Below are 15366 nucleotides of genomic sequence, written 5' to 3' on the forward strand. Positions count from 1 at the left end.
GCAACTAAGACCCAATGCAGCCAAATTAATTAATTAATTCAATAAATATGTAAAAAAATAAGAAATAATTTTTTTTTGAAAAAAAGGAAAGGAAGTCTATCCAGACTTCAAAAACGGTGAAACCCAGGAGAGGCTTTTGAGGGTGTCACCCGCAGAAATGATCCCAAACCCCATTTTGAAGCACCACAAGTGGCTCCTCCCGCCCTGGAGAGGATGATGCCCTCGGCCTTGGCAGCTCCTCCCGGCGTGGGGGTCTGATGGCGAACAGGGTTCTGGTACATCCGGGTGCAGAAGTGCTGGGAGAAGATGCCCCTGGTGCCAGTGAGAGCAGCGACGCTGGGCCCCAGAGCCGCCTGGTCCCCACATCCACGACGGAAGGTGCCAGAAAGAAGCAGGGTGGGGCGATGGAGGAGGTTGGCACATTGCCAGGAAGCGCAAGAGGCTTGAGCTCCCTGGGGCCGACAGATGGGTGGCGGTGGGCTCCAGGGGTGGCCAGGGAACCGTGGGGAGTGTGGGTCCATCCTCATTAAGGTGCAGACACTCCCCGACTGGGAAGAACTGCTGTGGAAAGTTCCAGAATTGGAGTCGGGCTCATTCTTCTGGGGTCGGGGGGTCCCCTACCCCTGTGACTAAGGGGCCCTGACTCTACCCTGACCACCTGTGAGCCTCAGGGCTCCTGTTTGACCTCGGTGTCCTCATCTCTGGAATGGGAGTAAAAGAACCCCAGCCCGATGGGGTATCAGGACGATCCCACAAGGTAAGAGTCCAGGCGCACGGCAACAGTGTCCCCAGGGCACGCGGCCCCAGCATTCTCAGCGTTTTCTAGAAGGAAGTTACGGTTTCACATGTACACACAAACACACGATTTCCAGAGGGGAAATTGTTAATATTTCATGAGGTTGTGGTTAAGCCAAGAACTGAATTCGCAGCCAAGGAAATCAAATTTGAAAACCCCAGGGGGAGCTGATGGAGAGGCACTGACAAGCCTCTTCAATACCTTTTCCGAGACTCCTGTGACACCAGGACGCTCAGCTTTAAAGGCTTTTCATCAGGATCTGAGCCTCTGCCCGCAGCAGGGGCATGGCGGGGATGTCACCCCGGCCCTCTGTCGACTGGCCTCATCTGAGTATGTCCAGAAATGTCCAGGAGGGGGACATTTTTCTCAACAGACTCTTTTTTTTTAAACCCCAAAGGATATATTCTGTATAGTGATACAGGATACCGTCAAACACATTGAAGAACACAAGTGTCTCCAGCAGTGTATCTTGCTGTTCAAAACTTTTTTGTGGACCTCCTTGGTGGTCCAGTGGTTAGGCATCCACCCGGCAACGCAGGTGGAAGTGGGTTCGATCCCTGGTCCAGGAAGATTCCACATGCTGTGGGGCGACTAAGCCCACCCACCACAACTGCTGAGCCCCTACACCCTAGAGCCTGTGATCCGCAATGAGAAGCCACCATGGTGAGAAGCCCATCACAGCAACCAGAGAGTAGCCCCCTCCTACTACAACTAGAAAGCCTGAGTGCAACAACCAAGACCCAGCATAGCCAGTGGCTCAGATGTTAGAGACTCTGCCTGCAGTGCAGGAGACCCGGGTTCCATCCCTGGGCCGGGAAGATCCCCTGGAGGAGGACGTGGCAACCCATTCCAGTATTCTGGCTGGGAAAATCCCATGGACAGAGGAGCCTGGTGGGCTACAGTCCATGGGATCACAAAGAGTTGGACATGACTGAGCAACTAACGCTTTCAGTTTTTTTTTTTCAAATTTTTTTAAACCTTTTTGTCAAAAACTATTGATTGACTCTTGATCACCCCTCTTGATAACCCCTCTTGGAAGGAATGGCCTGGGGGAGGAAAGGCGGGTCAAAATGGGAAGGGAGAACTACACAGGTAGGGAGGAATCGCGTTTGAGGGCAGGGGTAGCTGTTTGCTCTCCAGTGAGTTTTGGCTTCCCTCTTCTGCCCTTTGTGTTTTTTCCCTTTGTTTTTGAACAGCCTCATGGCTAATCAAAATCCGCTGGTGAGAGAAACACCTCTTGCTCACTAATGGATTACACCCACTTTACAGGTGAAGAAACTGAGGTCCAGAAAGGGCAAGCCACCTTGGCCAGGATGACACGGCTCATTAGAGGCTACGTCACTTACACTTGTCCATGCATGGCTGGCAAAGCTGGCTCTCTCCCAGACTCAGGGGACAAGACCAAACAGCCAGAATGAAGCCTGCCCTGAAACTGATGCCACACAGCCCTGACCCTACCCATCCCTAACTCCTGAAGACCTCAAAGACGCAGATGAAGTTGTCCCAGTGGGGAAAAAACAAACAAAGCTCAGACATCTACTTGAAATGATCCGGTGCTTAAATCTGGGTTTCATGAAACGGCATGCCTGTCAGACCAGCTGAGAGCAGGGGCTGTGTCTGCTCTCACACCTTCCCAGGGCTGGAGGAGGTAATTGCTGGGTCTCCCGGGGTGTAAGAGTAAACAGGGGGCGTCTTCTTTGCAAACTACTTCACTTAATTACACCAATAAGAACTTGAAAGCAAGCCTTGCCACAGAAAGTCAGTAATGCTGATTTAATCTAAATACAGAAACAAGAAGGTCTCTAGCAGCTCACTCTAATGATTTAACTAAGCCCACCAACATCCCTGTAATGTACTCCATAAGGCTGTGGTGGTAATGAGTTACCTAACGCATTTTAAAATGTAGGAATTCAAGTGTTAACCAGGATATGGCAGATTTTATTATAACTTCACATGGTTCTTACTACCTGTTCCCAGAAAGAGGAAAGCTGGTGCAAGGATTTCTATTTATTATTTTCCTATTTATTATTGTTATTGAGAGGTAAGCAAAAGTTATTGTGTAGGAACTTCCAAGAAAACAGTTTAAAATGGTGGCTCAGTTGAAAGAGCCATCTTTTGTCTTCCTCCTCCCATCACCACCAATTTTCTTCTTGGAATACGGATGCAATGAATGGAGCATCAGCAGCCTTTTTGGATCATGAGATCTCAGAAAAAGAAGCTTGCAAAGTGGATAAAAATGAATTCTGAAGAATTCCAAGTAGCTAAAGACAGGACCCCCATCTTTTGACCTTTTTCGTTTTTAATGATAAAAGCAATAATTCAAAAACCAACTACTGTAGCTTAAATCTTAAGTCTGTTTGCTTCTTACTCTGGTTGCCACTAACCATATGCAAGTCATTTTAAATTCTCCTTTGTCTCAGTTTCCTTGTCTAAAATATGAAGATAATAAAATTATTGACCTCATAGCATTGTTATGAAGGTTAAACACATGTGCCTGTATATAAGTAAGAGCAACATGCCAGCATGTTTAAAAAAATACAGTAGCCCCCAGTAGTGGTGACTTACAGAGACCATTAAACAGTTCCTGTTTCATAAATGGACTCTGGTGCTTTCTTGATTATCCCTTTTTCCCTGAGCCTGGTTTTCCATCCTTATGGCTGGTTATTGAGCTGGGCAATACAATAAATTCCCTTCCCCCAGGTTGACCACAAGCACAAGATCCCACCCAGCAAAGCCCCCAGCCCTCAGCCACTGCACATGTCCAGGGAGGCCAACACCGGGAGTATGAATCCTGACTCTGCCGGCATCAGGATGGGAGAGCCCACTGTTCACGTTGTCCTCTGACAGTGCCCAGACTCAGAGACTGGCTCAGGAATTTGCAGAGGATTTAGACCGCTTCATCATGGCCCCCAGCCAGGCGGAGCAGGCCCACATCACCCCCCAGATGTGAGACAAACTGCTGCCTCTCACGCAGGGTCTCCCCCATCGGGACCCTCTCCAACCACCAGCTGAAGTTCCTTCTCACAAACCCCTGCCTTCAGCTCTGGGTGACAGTGGGAGCAGGGTCTCACCCTGCTAAGACCCAGACCCTCCAGGCCCAAGGATCTGGTGTTGGGCCATGTCCAGGGAGGATGCTCCCTGAGCCTCGTGGGGGGCGGCCCTGGTTGCGAAAGACACCGTGAGTCTGCAGGTCCTTCACTTTTGTTTACTTCTTGGGAGCGTCTTCCACGCATGGCTGGTCTGGGGAGGCCTTCGTGCCTGGAGGAAGCAGCCAGACTTCTTGGGGACTGTTTTCATTTGGGTTTCTTCCCAAGAGATGCAGAGACAGCATTCAAGTCAAGAAGTCTGTTTAGCTGACAGTCCCAGGAAGCATCAGCGGATGAGTGGGGGAGGGAAAGGGGGGCAGAGGGCAACCCACGAAGGGTAGGTCACGGGGCCACTTGGCACCCATGGGCCACCCATGGACCACCGCTCTGCTGGGAAAACTCTAGCAGCTGGTGTAGACTAGCTGTTACCCCAGCAGAGGGAAAGGAGTATTTACCATATCTATCAAAAACTGTTGGTGCCATATGTGTTTGTGTGATTCCCACAGTAAAATCCAAAGAAGCTCCAGGCGCAGAAATGCAAGGGCATAGCAGACCAGGAAGCTCTTGCCTGTCCCTGTGGGATGCTGGCTCAGGGGAAGTCAGCTGCCACGTAAGATGTCCAACAGCACTGAGACCCCCTGCCAGAGGAGCCCTGTGCTGGGGCTCCAGTCCTCAGCCTGGAAGTACCTGGAAGGCAGCGAGCATGGACTGGTAGGTATTAAAGTGTGCCCTCAAGCACAAATCCGACTACAATCAAAAGACAGATCCCTAGTGAGACCCACCCAGCTGGGCACTTCCTGCATTCCTCACCCACACAGTCATGAGCAAAAGAATATGGCTGTTTTAGCTACTATACTTCCCGTGACTTGTTTCATACCAGGAATAAATAACCAGAAGAGACAAAGAGGCTCAGATGGTAAAGAATCTGCCTGCAGTGCAGGAGACCTGGGTTCGATCCCTGGGTCGAGGAGATCGCCTGGAGGAGGAAATGGCAACCCACTCTGGTATTCTTGACTGGAGAATCCCATGGACAGAGGAGCCTGGCAGGCTACGGTCCATGGGGTCGCAAAGAGTCGGACACGACTGAGTGACTTTCACATCACTTCAGGGATAACCAGAATAGAAGGAACATTCCCCTCCCACCATCACTATGCTCCTATGGAAAGGTATTGGGCTTGTGAGGCTATTCCGTTGGCCCAGGATGATGGTAACTAACCGCACCTCTAGGAAAAACTCAGCACTGGATTCTTACTTTTGTCTTCTCTCAAGCGAAGGCTTGCTGCTCTTCCTCCGCGTTTCAGACTTTGACTGCCTTTGTTCACAGGAACCTGGGACAGCTCCTTGTAACGCTGAGTGGTCCCAACCTCAGCTGATTCAGGCCAAGGGAAGGGAAATCCTGAAGAGCCTTCTGAGAGGGCGGATTCCTAGTCACGCTGGCCATGAAAGGCCCACTGCTGGTACCCGGGAACCTCACAAAAGCCACCATGCCACCCCCACTTGGGGAGGCCAGCCAGCGGGAATGCAGTTTCTGCGTCCCCGTTAAGCTGCATAATATGGATGCCATCCCCTTGACATCTTTCTGGCACTGGGTTCCTCCCAAGAACAAATGAAGGCACATCAGCTAATTTGTCATCCAGGTGTTGTTTAAAACCTGCCAGTCAGCTCCCGTCTTGTCAGCAGAGTCGATGACGGGTCCTCTCCCGGGGGCCTCCCTTTGAAGAGCTGGCCGCACCGCTTCACAGGATTCCAAGGCTGGGAGGTCTCCGGTGCAGAAACTCTGGGGTACTGCAAGGTTCCCCCAGGGAGGTGGGGCTGGCCCGGGGACCTGGGTGCCCAGAGGGTGCCGGTTTCACTGTTTCATGGAAGTTGCCCAACTAGAACTCAGCCCAGGGGAGCCTGGTGGGGGATGGGAGAGCCAGCAGGAGAAACCTGGGCTCTGCAAGGAGGCTCCGCGTGGACTAGATACACTGAGAGCCAGGGCGGTGGTGTCCTCCAGGTGGAGCCCCGGTCTCCACGTCTGTAAAACCGGCGGGAGGAACAGTACTTCGCAGGATTGCTTGAGATTGTGACAGGATGAAAACACAGGCTTCTGGGCACTGAAGGCGGATTCTAAGCTGCAGCTTTCGTTTTTTGTTTTTTGTTTTGCTGTGAACCTGGTGTCCCTTGATGACAGCTTCTGGCTCCAGGTTCCTTCAACTCAACAACCTCGAAGGAGCCGGGCCCTGACCCTGGGCTCCCTGCTCAGCTGCTTCCAGCCTCAGTTTCCTCACCTGTGACTTGGAGGTCCTCCAGATCTGCTTCCTGACCCGGGCTGACTGGGGTGATGTCAAAGGGGTCAGGACTTGGTACTCTCACACTCAGAAGGCAAGCGCTGAGCTTCTGAGCACTTATCCTCCCTGGAGTTGCGGCGGGTCCCACTCTGGCTCCCTCCCGGCTCCCCTGGTCTCCCACTTCCTCCTCCGTTCTGCCTGCCCCTCCCCAACTCCCATCCCGGCTCCCCACCCCCACCCCTGCCGAGACTCTTCGGGGCAGGGTGCACTCCTCTCCGAGGGAGGGCAAGGGTCTTTGTGGATGCCGTCTGCACTCTCCTGGCCACCCTCCTCGCCCTTCTCCAAAGAGATCTCTGGTCTCCTCACTCCTTGTTCTCCTCTCCAGCTCCCAGCCTGCTCTTCTCTGTCCCCCGCTCACTCCCCATCTCTGAGCATCCCAGCAGCTCCCAAGCTACCAAGCTGTACCCTCTCCCAGCACCCGCTTCCCCTCTCCGGCATCGGCAGCACCAGCAGTTTGGCCAGAGTCTGGGTCGGGTCGGGTGGCAGGTGCGGGGAAAGTTGGGGCGCCAGGCTCGGTGCGCGCCCGCAGCGCCCTTCTGCTCCGCGGGGCAGGGGAGTGACCTACCGGGCTTCGGAACCTAGCCATTGCTCGTTCCCTTTGGAATATATGAACGCAATAGGAAGGTGGTCAAATTGAACCTTGATTCCATTTATGATCTGACCGTGTAATATTAAAATTCTAATTAAAAGTAGGGAGGACAAATTCCTAAGAAGAAAGAGTTTAAATGACAGATAAGCCCATTGTGTCTGGCACTGCCGGTGGACCAGTTGGAGGGTAGAGATGTGCACTGTTTGAGTTCAGGTTGGAAAGAGAAAAGGCAGCCAGTGGCTTATTGAACGGACCCTCTGAAGCCGAGCTTGCTCACTGGGAAGGTCATTTTGGAATCTCCCACACTTCCCACACTTGGCTCTGGGAACCTCAGCGGGGAGGTGACAGCGTCATGGTATCGCAGTGTTAATAGTGACCTGCAGACTCCAAGCCTTTTGGAGCAGGCTCTGTTATTAGAGCCCTCACTTACAGAATACCCCCAGATTCAGAGCTCAGCTCGGGGTGCCAGAGCCGAGTGGCCAGATTCAAAGTTGCAGAAAACCGGAAACCAGGGCACAGACCCCTCTGCTCAATGCCATCAGCCCTGTCAGGCAGCCCCTGCCTTTCTCAGTTTCATTCCAATGCACTCACGTTCGGAGGGCACCGCAGCCAGCAAGAGCGGCGCGTGTGTGAGAAAGGCCAGTTCTCCACAGAAGGAATAGAAATGCCCCATTTTGTAAAGAAACCGTGGGTGGATGCAGAGCGTCCATTATAAGTTGATGGTGCTCGAAAATGGGGCAACAAACATTCCCTGTTTTTGTAATAAGGAGACAAAAGAGCAATATTGCAAATGTTGTTTTTTTTCTCTAAGTAAAATAAATCAGATGGGCTTCTGGGGGGTGGGAGGGAATTATGTGCAACCGGGGAGACTTTCAGCCTTCCGCTGCCAGGATCTGGCATGGTACCTTCCTCAGGAGGGGTACAGGACAGAAGGAGTTCCTGCAAGAGCCTTTAGAACAGTGCCCGCCTCCCTCGGAGCCAGCGTTAATACTAGTGGGGGCGTTACAACAGTCACACTTGTAAGTGTGGTGTGTGAACTACTGAAATTCGATTTCTCTGCCTTTGCTTGCAGACTGTACTGGGTCTGCCCCTTCCCTGGGCAGTGCAGTAGCTTTGGCGGGAACTGCCCTTGCTCCCCTGGAACTTGGCAACTGCCCCTCCCCCATGCCTGGGTCTTCAAGAATCCAATTTGGAAGGTGGGGGTGGGGGTGGCCTCCGAAGTGTCACTGCTGTCCCCCAGTGAAACGGGCAGAGCCACAAAAGGGCAGATACAAGCCTGGGCTCTCTGCTCTCCTTCCTCCCCTCTCCTGGGCGGCATCCGTGTAGGACTGCAGGAGTTTTAGGATAAAGAGCCACGTTCACGAAAGGGCAAAGATGTATGTCAACTGCGCCAAAACATCTCTGCCTTGAAGCCTCCCCCAAGCCTGCGGAGCCCCCGAAGCACCTCTGTGCATCTCCACCCGCTCCCTCCTGGAAGCTGTGCTGTACAGGGAGGCAGGCGCTCTGACCCTCAGGAGTGAGGCCAGGCGGCCCTGGAGAGAGTTGAGGTTTAAACCAGTTTTCCACTCTCTGGCCATGAAAAATTATATTGCAGAAAAATACTGAAAGGCGAAGAAGATCTTCAAGCAATCAGAGAAAGAAAGAAAGCTGTAAAAACAGCACATGTACAATTCCATCCTGTTTTCCTGAGGACAAGAGAAAATAAATAACTGGTAACAATAGCTGATGTTGCCTGGGTGCCGGCTGGACACCAGGGACTGCTCTGCACTGGGCGGATGTGTGTGCAACTTACAGACCAAAATCCCTAAGTGGGAAAAGTGAGTCTCTCTAGGTGGTGGCATCTTTGTGAGTTTTTAAAATCCCTTTTGTGTCATTGTGTATTTTCCAGATAGCCTACGAAAAATACATGCTACGTTTGTAAACCATTTCTCTACATTCTTCCTTGAAAGTGAAGTCACCCAGTCATGTCCGACTCTCTGTGATCCCATGGACTGTCGCCTACCAGGCTCCTCCATCCATGGAATTCTCCAGGCAAGAGTACTGGAGTGGGTTGCCATTTCCTTCCCCAGGGGATCTTCCTGACCCAGAGATCGAACTCAGGTCTCCTGCACTGCACTCAGCTTTACCGTCTGAGCCACCAGGGAAGCCCACATTCTTCCTTAAGAAAAGTGAAAAGCCGTTTTAAGCAGCCTTTTACATGGAGGTGCTGGTAAGAGGCGGGCTTCCTCCCTCCTCCGGACTAGCTGGGGTCCCCTCAGTTCTGTTATCTCCAGGGGACTGGATTGGATTGGTTTCAGGGTTTCCTGGAGTAGCTTAGCAGGCTTCCCCTGCAATGCAGGAGACTTGGGTTTGATCCCTGGGTCAGGAAGGTCCCCTGGAGGAGGGCAGGGCAACCACGCCAGTATTCTTGCCTGGGAAATCCCATGGACAGAGGAGCCTGGCCGGCTACAGTCCATGGGAACTCAAAGACATGACTAAAGTGACTGAGCATGCATGCACTGAGTAGCTTAGCGGAGTCCTTTGCATATACTAGATGATCAGTGAGCGATATTAAACAGCACTTTTCAAAAGCATGTTTCAGTTAGCCTCCCCACACACATCAAAGTCCAACAAAAACTCCTCTGGACCCTTAGAACAGGTGGCTTCCCCTCCCAACTCTGAGAAGATTTTGCCTCTCAGCATAGTGTCTGTTCAGTGAGGATCAGGAAGATGAGGGCAGACAGGCCATGGACACCCTCTGGAAGCAGGTCCTGAGCCAAACACAGTGCAAGCCCCAACCATGTGATCAGAACCTTCTGGAAGGAGAGCTAGCGTGAGGTGGCCAGGAAGCTCCAGCCAGGCAGCCAGGGTGGGATGGAGCGGGTCTGCAGCCCACCCTTCCTTGTCACAATCCGCTTCCTCCTCTGTCTGTCTTAATGGTAGACAAATTCAGCTCGAGAAATGCCCAATCCACCAAATAATTACACTGTTGTTGTTGTTTTACTGAATTGGCCAATCAGTTTAATTAAAGCCGACAGGCTAATAGCCCCTTGCGGCCAGGACTACCGCCAGCCTGCCTAGGTCCTAAGCCTGGATCTCAGCAAAACAGAGCTCCACCTGGGGGAGGGCGAGCCTTGGTTTAAGAATCTTAGCATTTAATTTTTTTTTTTTTTTAAGGCAAAACTATTTGGTCAACAGCAAAATCAATTTATAAAAGACCCTTCCCATGTATCCTATAAACTCTCCCTTCTGCAGATTCTGAGGGTCTGAGTTTGGGAAACATCTTAATAAAAACCAAAATCACACATTGAGTGCAAAGAGGAGGGTGTTTTGTCACCAAGGTTATGAGCTCACGTGGCGAGATGTGCATTTCACATGAAATCCATGACTCTTCTCCAAAGACTCTATTCCAGGAGTTCAATACAAGTCTCAGATGGAATCACCACTGTGGCTGGCATGACAAGACCCTATATTGACAGCAATGTGATGCCAGGGAGTTTTAAGTGCGTTGCTAACCTCAGACTTCTTGTGAAGTCTGCGGACAGGCGTTGGAAGTCAGGAGGGGAAAGGACTGAACAAGCAGAATTACGAAGCACCTTCTGTGTGCACCCTCTTGGATGCTCATGGTATTCAAACCTCAGCCTAGTTCATCCCTCTCTCCATCTGCTCCACCCAGAACCCAAGGAACCCAGGCAGATCAACACTATGTAACAGAGAGATTCGGGGTTCTGATGACTGGTATTAATGGTTACACTTCGAGGTCAACCTGCAATGCAGGTTGAGCATCTCCCTGCAATGCAGGACACCTGGGTTCGATTCCTGGGTCGGGAACATCCCCTGGAGAAGGGAAGGGCCACCCACTCCAGTATTCTTGCCTGGAGAATCCCATGAATGGAGAAGCCTGGCGGGCTGCAGTCTATGGGGTCACACAGAGTCGGACACGGCTGAGCAACTAACACTTTTCGAGGTCAAGAGTGTAACAGAAAAGATTTGGCCCCTGGCAGTGAGGTCTGTATTCTGGTTCTACCACCACTGACCTTGGACAAGACACGTCAGCCAGGACTAGAGGGTTCTTGGCAGCTTTTTTTTTTTTTTTGGCAACCCCTTCAATTTTGTGCCCCAGGCCAGGATCTCATTTCCCTCACCCTTGCCCTGTAAATAATCATGGTCACCCCTCTGGACGGCAGTGTTCCCAGAAACTCGGGTGTGAGGGGCCTTGCCAGCAGGCCCTCACACACATCCACAGGCTCACACACTGACCAGGGCCGAGTCTCAGAGATCCCTGCCCTTGGAGCCAAACAGTTTAACTGGGGAGACAGGGACAGGGTGGGAAGGGTGAAACCTCCGGATGGGAAGGCGTCCCAAGGGTGTCTGTGTGAATTACAGGGACAGAGCACTGGAGGGCTCAGCAAGGGGCCGAGGCTGCCTGGGCCTCAGAAACTCCCAAGAGGTGGAGAGAGAAAGCACGGATCTGAGAAAACTCTGACAAAATTATCCACTTAAACAAATCTCCGTGTACTGCTGTTTATGCTGTGAAGGCAAGATGCAGGACTGACTGACAAGGTTCTCAGGAGGATTCTGGAAAATGGACAGCCCTCCTTTCAAGGGGCACTTCTCTTTCCTCTCTGGCCGACACACTCTGAGACACACAGCCACACGTAGGCACCCACCAACCGGCATCTCCGCTGGCTTCACTGCACTCCCAGAACAACCACCACACCACACCTCCTGCTTCAGAACCTGCCCCTGCTTGCTGGGCTGAGTGGCCGGCTGCATACGCCCCTTGCTTAGGTGGGCTTGCTGGCTGTCCTTGGGCAGCTCCTTCTAACCGTGGGTCGTCTCCGCGTGCATCTGCGAAGGTGCAGGATCGGGCGTGTCTGCAGGACTCTGGGGCCTCACTGGTGGTGGTGGGGAACCCTGAACTCCTCCAGAGAGTTCTCCAACCCTTCCTCAATCCTTCCCACCTGAGAGCAAGCCCCCTAAATCCAATCAATTAACGACCCCAGAAAGTCAATCCTTTTGAATGAAGACTAGATGCTAGCGCCTAATCACCCAGCCTGAGCGGGGGCTGGTTAAAGCTGCTCACTGCGGGTCTGCAGGAGGGAACCCCCAGGCAGACGAAAACTATCACGGAGTACTGTATGTGTTGACGTGAAAATATGTCCCTGATGTGTGTTGTTAGGTTAAAAAAGAAAAAAAAAATCAGGCTCCAAACTGAACTGAAAAAAAAAAAAAATTCAGGTTCCAATGTGATTCCACTAGCTCTTAAAAGGGTGTGTTATGGGAGTGTTTATATAGAGAGGTCTCAGGGTTGGGAGACACCAAATGCTGACTTTAGTCACTTAGGGTGAGATACTGGGAGGAGGCATTCTTTTAAACATCTCTTTTGTATTTCTTTTGTAGTGATTAGATTTTCTACACAGAGTATGAGTTGTTTTTCATAATAATAGTAATTTAAAAGCAGCAAAGCTATTTTCATTTAACACGTTTGCTGAATTACAAGATGCCTGATTTTCTAGGTGAATCTGTAGTGACAGAAAGCGGGCTGTGGGTGCCTAGGGCTCGGGGAGGAAGGACGGGGAGAAACTGCTGAACGGGTCTGGGGGTTTCCTTTGGAGGGATGAAATATTTTGGAACTAGACAGAGGTGGTGATTGTATGATATTGTAAATGTACTAAATGCTACTGAGTCACCTACTTTAAAGTGGTGAATTTCTGTTACGTGGATTTTGGTGGTGGGGTGGGAAAAATGCTTTTTTGTAAAATAAACCATGTAATGAAGTTATCTGTTTATCTCCAGGTTGTATATTTAATAATTTCCTTGATGTGGGTAAGGTAATGTAAGTCAGAAGACGGGTTTGTCCTGAGGCAGGGGGCCCTGCTGTTGTCTAAACCACGGGAAGGGGCCGTGAGTGAGTGGACTGAGCTAAGTTATCACCAAGATTCCTTTCAGTTCAAAAAATAGTGTTCTGAAGAATGGAACCTCTCTACCCACGACGTTGGGTCGTTTTTTTATAGACTGTGCAGGTCTTAACACAAAAGTTCTAGCCTGACATCCACTCATCCATACAAACCAGACCTTCTAGAACCTTCTCTCTCTTCCTCTGTCTCTCCTCCCTCCTTTCCTTATCATATTGATATGATTTATAGGAAATACATAATAAAAAGGAGTAAATCACCACGTGAAAATATGAAATGGGGAAAAATATCAGTTAAAACTGAAAACTGGGATCCTACGCGTGGACTTGTTGGAACACACGATGAAGGGATGGAACCCTGCGTGGCAGCAGATCGTAAACTCAATCCATGTTCACCCCCAGAGCACATGCCCTCGTCCCCCTCCCCGACCCGGGGAGGCTCAGCGGGGGCTGAAATCCCAGCATGCGACGGATGGCCAGACCCCAGGGGCAGACCCTGCCCACGCTCGCCCAGCCTCCGAGGCGGCCGGCCTCGCCTTCCCCCACGTTCGCCGACCCACAGCACCGCATGTCCACACCCGCCATCTTCTGATGTCACCGGTGAGGAACACAGACCAGGCTTCGGCCACACTCGGCGGGGCTGACTCATCACCATGTCAGCAAATGCGCCAGGGGGTGGGGTAGGGAGGGGTCCCAGGCCCGCAGCGGGCAGCTGGACGGTGACAGGGATGGTGGGGGTCAGATGGCCCGTCGGTGGTGGTCCTGATTTCCTGGGAACCCCAGGAACAGCCTACCCCCAGAGAGCCTCCGGAGCACTTTCTCTTTCTTCCCAATTCCCCTCTCCGTCCCCATCTCTCTCCGGCCCTCCCCCCTCCCGCTCCCCCTGAGGAGGTCCAGCTGGAGAGAGACAGCTCCGAGTTCAGTTGGTGCAGACAGGACTAAAGTAAACAGACTGGTCACCGGGCAGGCAGTTAGCAGCCTTTGGACAGATGATCAGCGTTGGGCTGGTGGCGGACCACACACACGAAGCCCCCTCGGACCACACAGGCGTCGGCTGCCCGGTCTGCCTCCCCACACGCACGCACGCAGGCCCGGCCTCTGCTCACTGCAGGCCCTCTGCGCCCCGGGAGGCTGGAGAAGCGTCTAGACACCCGTGGGTGGGGGGACGGCCCTCTGACAGGCCTCAGTGTCCCTGCCTGCGAGCTGGGACAATAATAGCCACCAGTGTGCAGGGTGTGTGTGGACGCTGCCGCCCGGGGCCCATCGCTCGGCTCTGGGACCCCTGGGGCCCTCAGAGCCCCTCAGGCCGTGGCCTGCACCCTCCAGAGGCCATACACACTGGCCCAGGGCTGGCCACACCTTTCGTGCCCAGAGACGGCCCAGGAGGCCATCACCAACTGGAGGAGGCCCTGGGTCCCGCCAAGCAGCTCTCCCGGCCTGGGGCCCAAGGTGTGCGGGAGCCAGGGGACGGTTCGGTGTCTGCCTCCTAACTATTCACCCCCTCCCTTCACCACCACCACCCTCCCCTCAGCCCACCCCCAGATCCCTGGACTCTGCCCTAACGAGGCGTCAGTGCCCTGGAAGGGGCCCACCTCCTGACTCACCTGGCTTATCACATAGAGATGCTGCCCCTGGTGGGGGGTCGGTGATGAAGGGGGTGCAGGTTGGTCTCCGTCCTGGTGACACCTCAGGCCCCGCTCCAGGGTGGGGTGTGTGGCCTCGGGCCGCCCTGGCCCCACCTGCACGCGGCGGCACTGAGCTAGGCCATCTGTCTTCATTACGCAGGTTTATTTGGGGAGGTGAGCAAGGAGGGGGCTATCCTGTTGGAAAGGACGCTTGATCTATCGGCAGGCGTGCTTTGAAGCCCCCCATCCAGGCTGCAGTTCTGCAGAGCATGGCGCATGGTGGTCGCCCCCCTCATATAAGCAGGGGGGTTCGGTCCTGGGGGCAGCCCTCCCTGGGAGAATCAGGTGTGAGCCGAGCCTTTGAACTTCACACTGCTGCCTGCTCCGTCTCCTTCCACCAGCTAGTCCATTATTATTGAGCCCCTACTACGCGGGTCACTGGCCTGGGCTCCAAGGATGCGCTGACTCCAAGGACAGAGGCCTCGACCTGTAGGAGAAGCAGAGAAGAAGCAGATGTACATAAGACTCTCAGAGAATGAGGAGAAGACCCCAGACAACCAGACAGGACGGCGGGGTGGAGACCCAGAGGTCAGAGCAGCTCTGGCCGGGGCTCCAGACTCCACACTTGTTGGGAATGCCATCCAGACACTGTCCACCTGCCTGGCGTACCAGGCCTCAGTCTCCCCACCTGGAAAATGGGCCTACAGTTGCTTTCAGGGTTGCATGAGGTCACTCACTCAGGCCCAGCCCCAGGGAGACCTGTTCCCGCGGGAGACACGCCTTATTTAATCTGCAGGTGGAGAAAAACAGATACCGGAGATACTCTGCCGTCAGTGGCAGGGAGGGGACCCCAGGTCCCCTTCCTCGAGGTTCCTCCTACCACTTTGCCCTGTTCCGTGGGAAGGTATTTGGTTATTAGTGAATAATTATAAGGGTAAGAAAGGCTTTCCAAAGAGAAGAGACCCTGAAATCACTGTCTTGCTCAAAGGTCTTGCTGTGCCTTGCAAATGTAAAGAGGGATGAAAGCCACACTGCCATGAGGGC

At 52.8% G+C, this 15366-nt stretch overlaps 1 long non-coding RNA gene across 1 annotated transcript in view; it reads right to left on the reverse strand.

Annotated features, from left to right (window-relative positions):
* The window catches only part of LOC112442266 (uncharacterized), a 241951-nt gene extending 227146 nt beyond the window's left edge, over nucleotides 1–14805 (reverse strand). Inside the window, exon 1 of the long non-coding RNA XR_003030303.2 lies at nucleotides 14302–14805. This is a non-coding gene — a long non-coding RNA (uncharacterized lncRNA). The remainder of the gene's footprint in view (nucleotides 1–14301) is intronic.
* Between the last annotated feature and the right edge of the window lie 561 nt (nucleotides 14806–15366).

Source organism: Bos taurus, chromosome 18, assembly GCF_002263795.3.
Source record: "Bos taurus isolate L1 Dominette 01449 registration number 42190680 breed Hereford chromosome 18, ARS-UCD2.0, whole genome shotgun sequence".
In the NCBI taxonomy this organism is placed as follows: Eukaryota; Metazoa; Chordata; class Mammalia; order Artiodactyla; family Bovidae; genus Bos; species Bos taurus.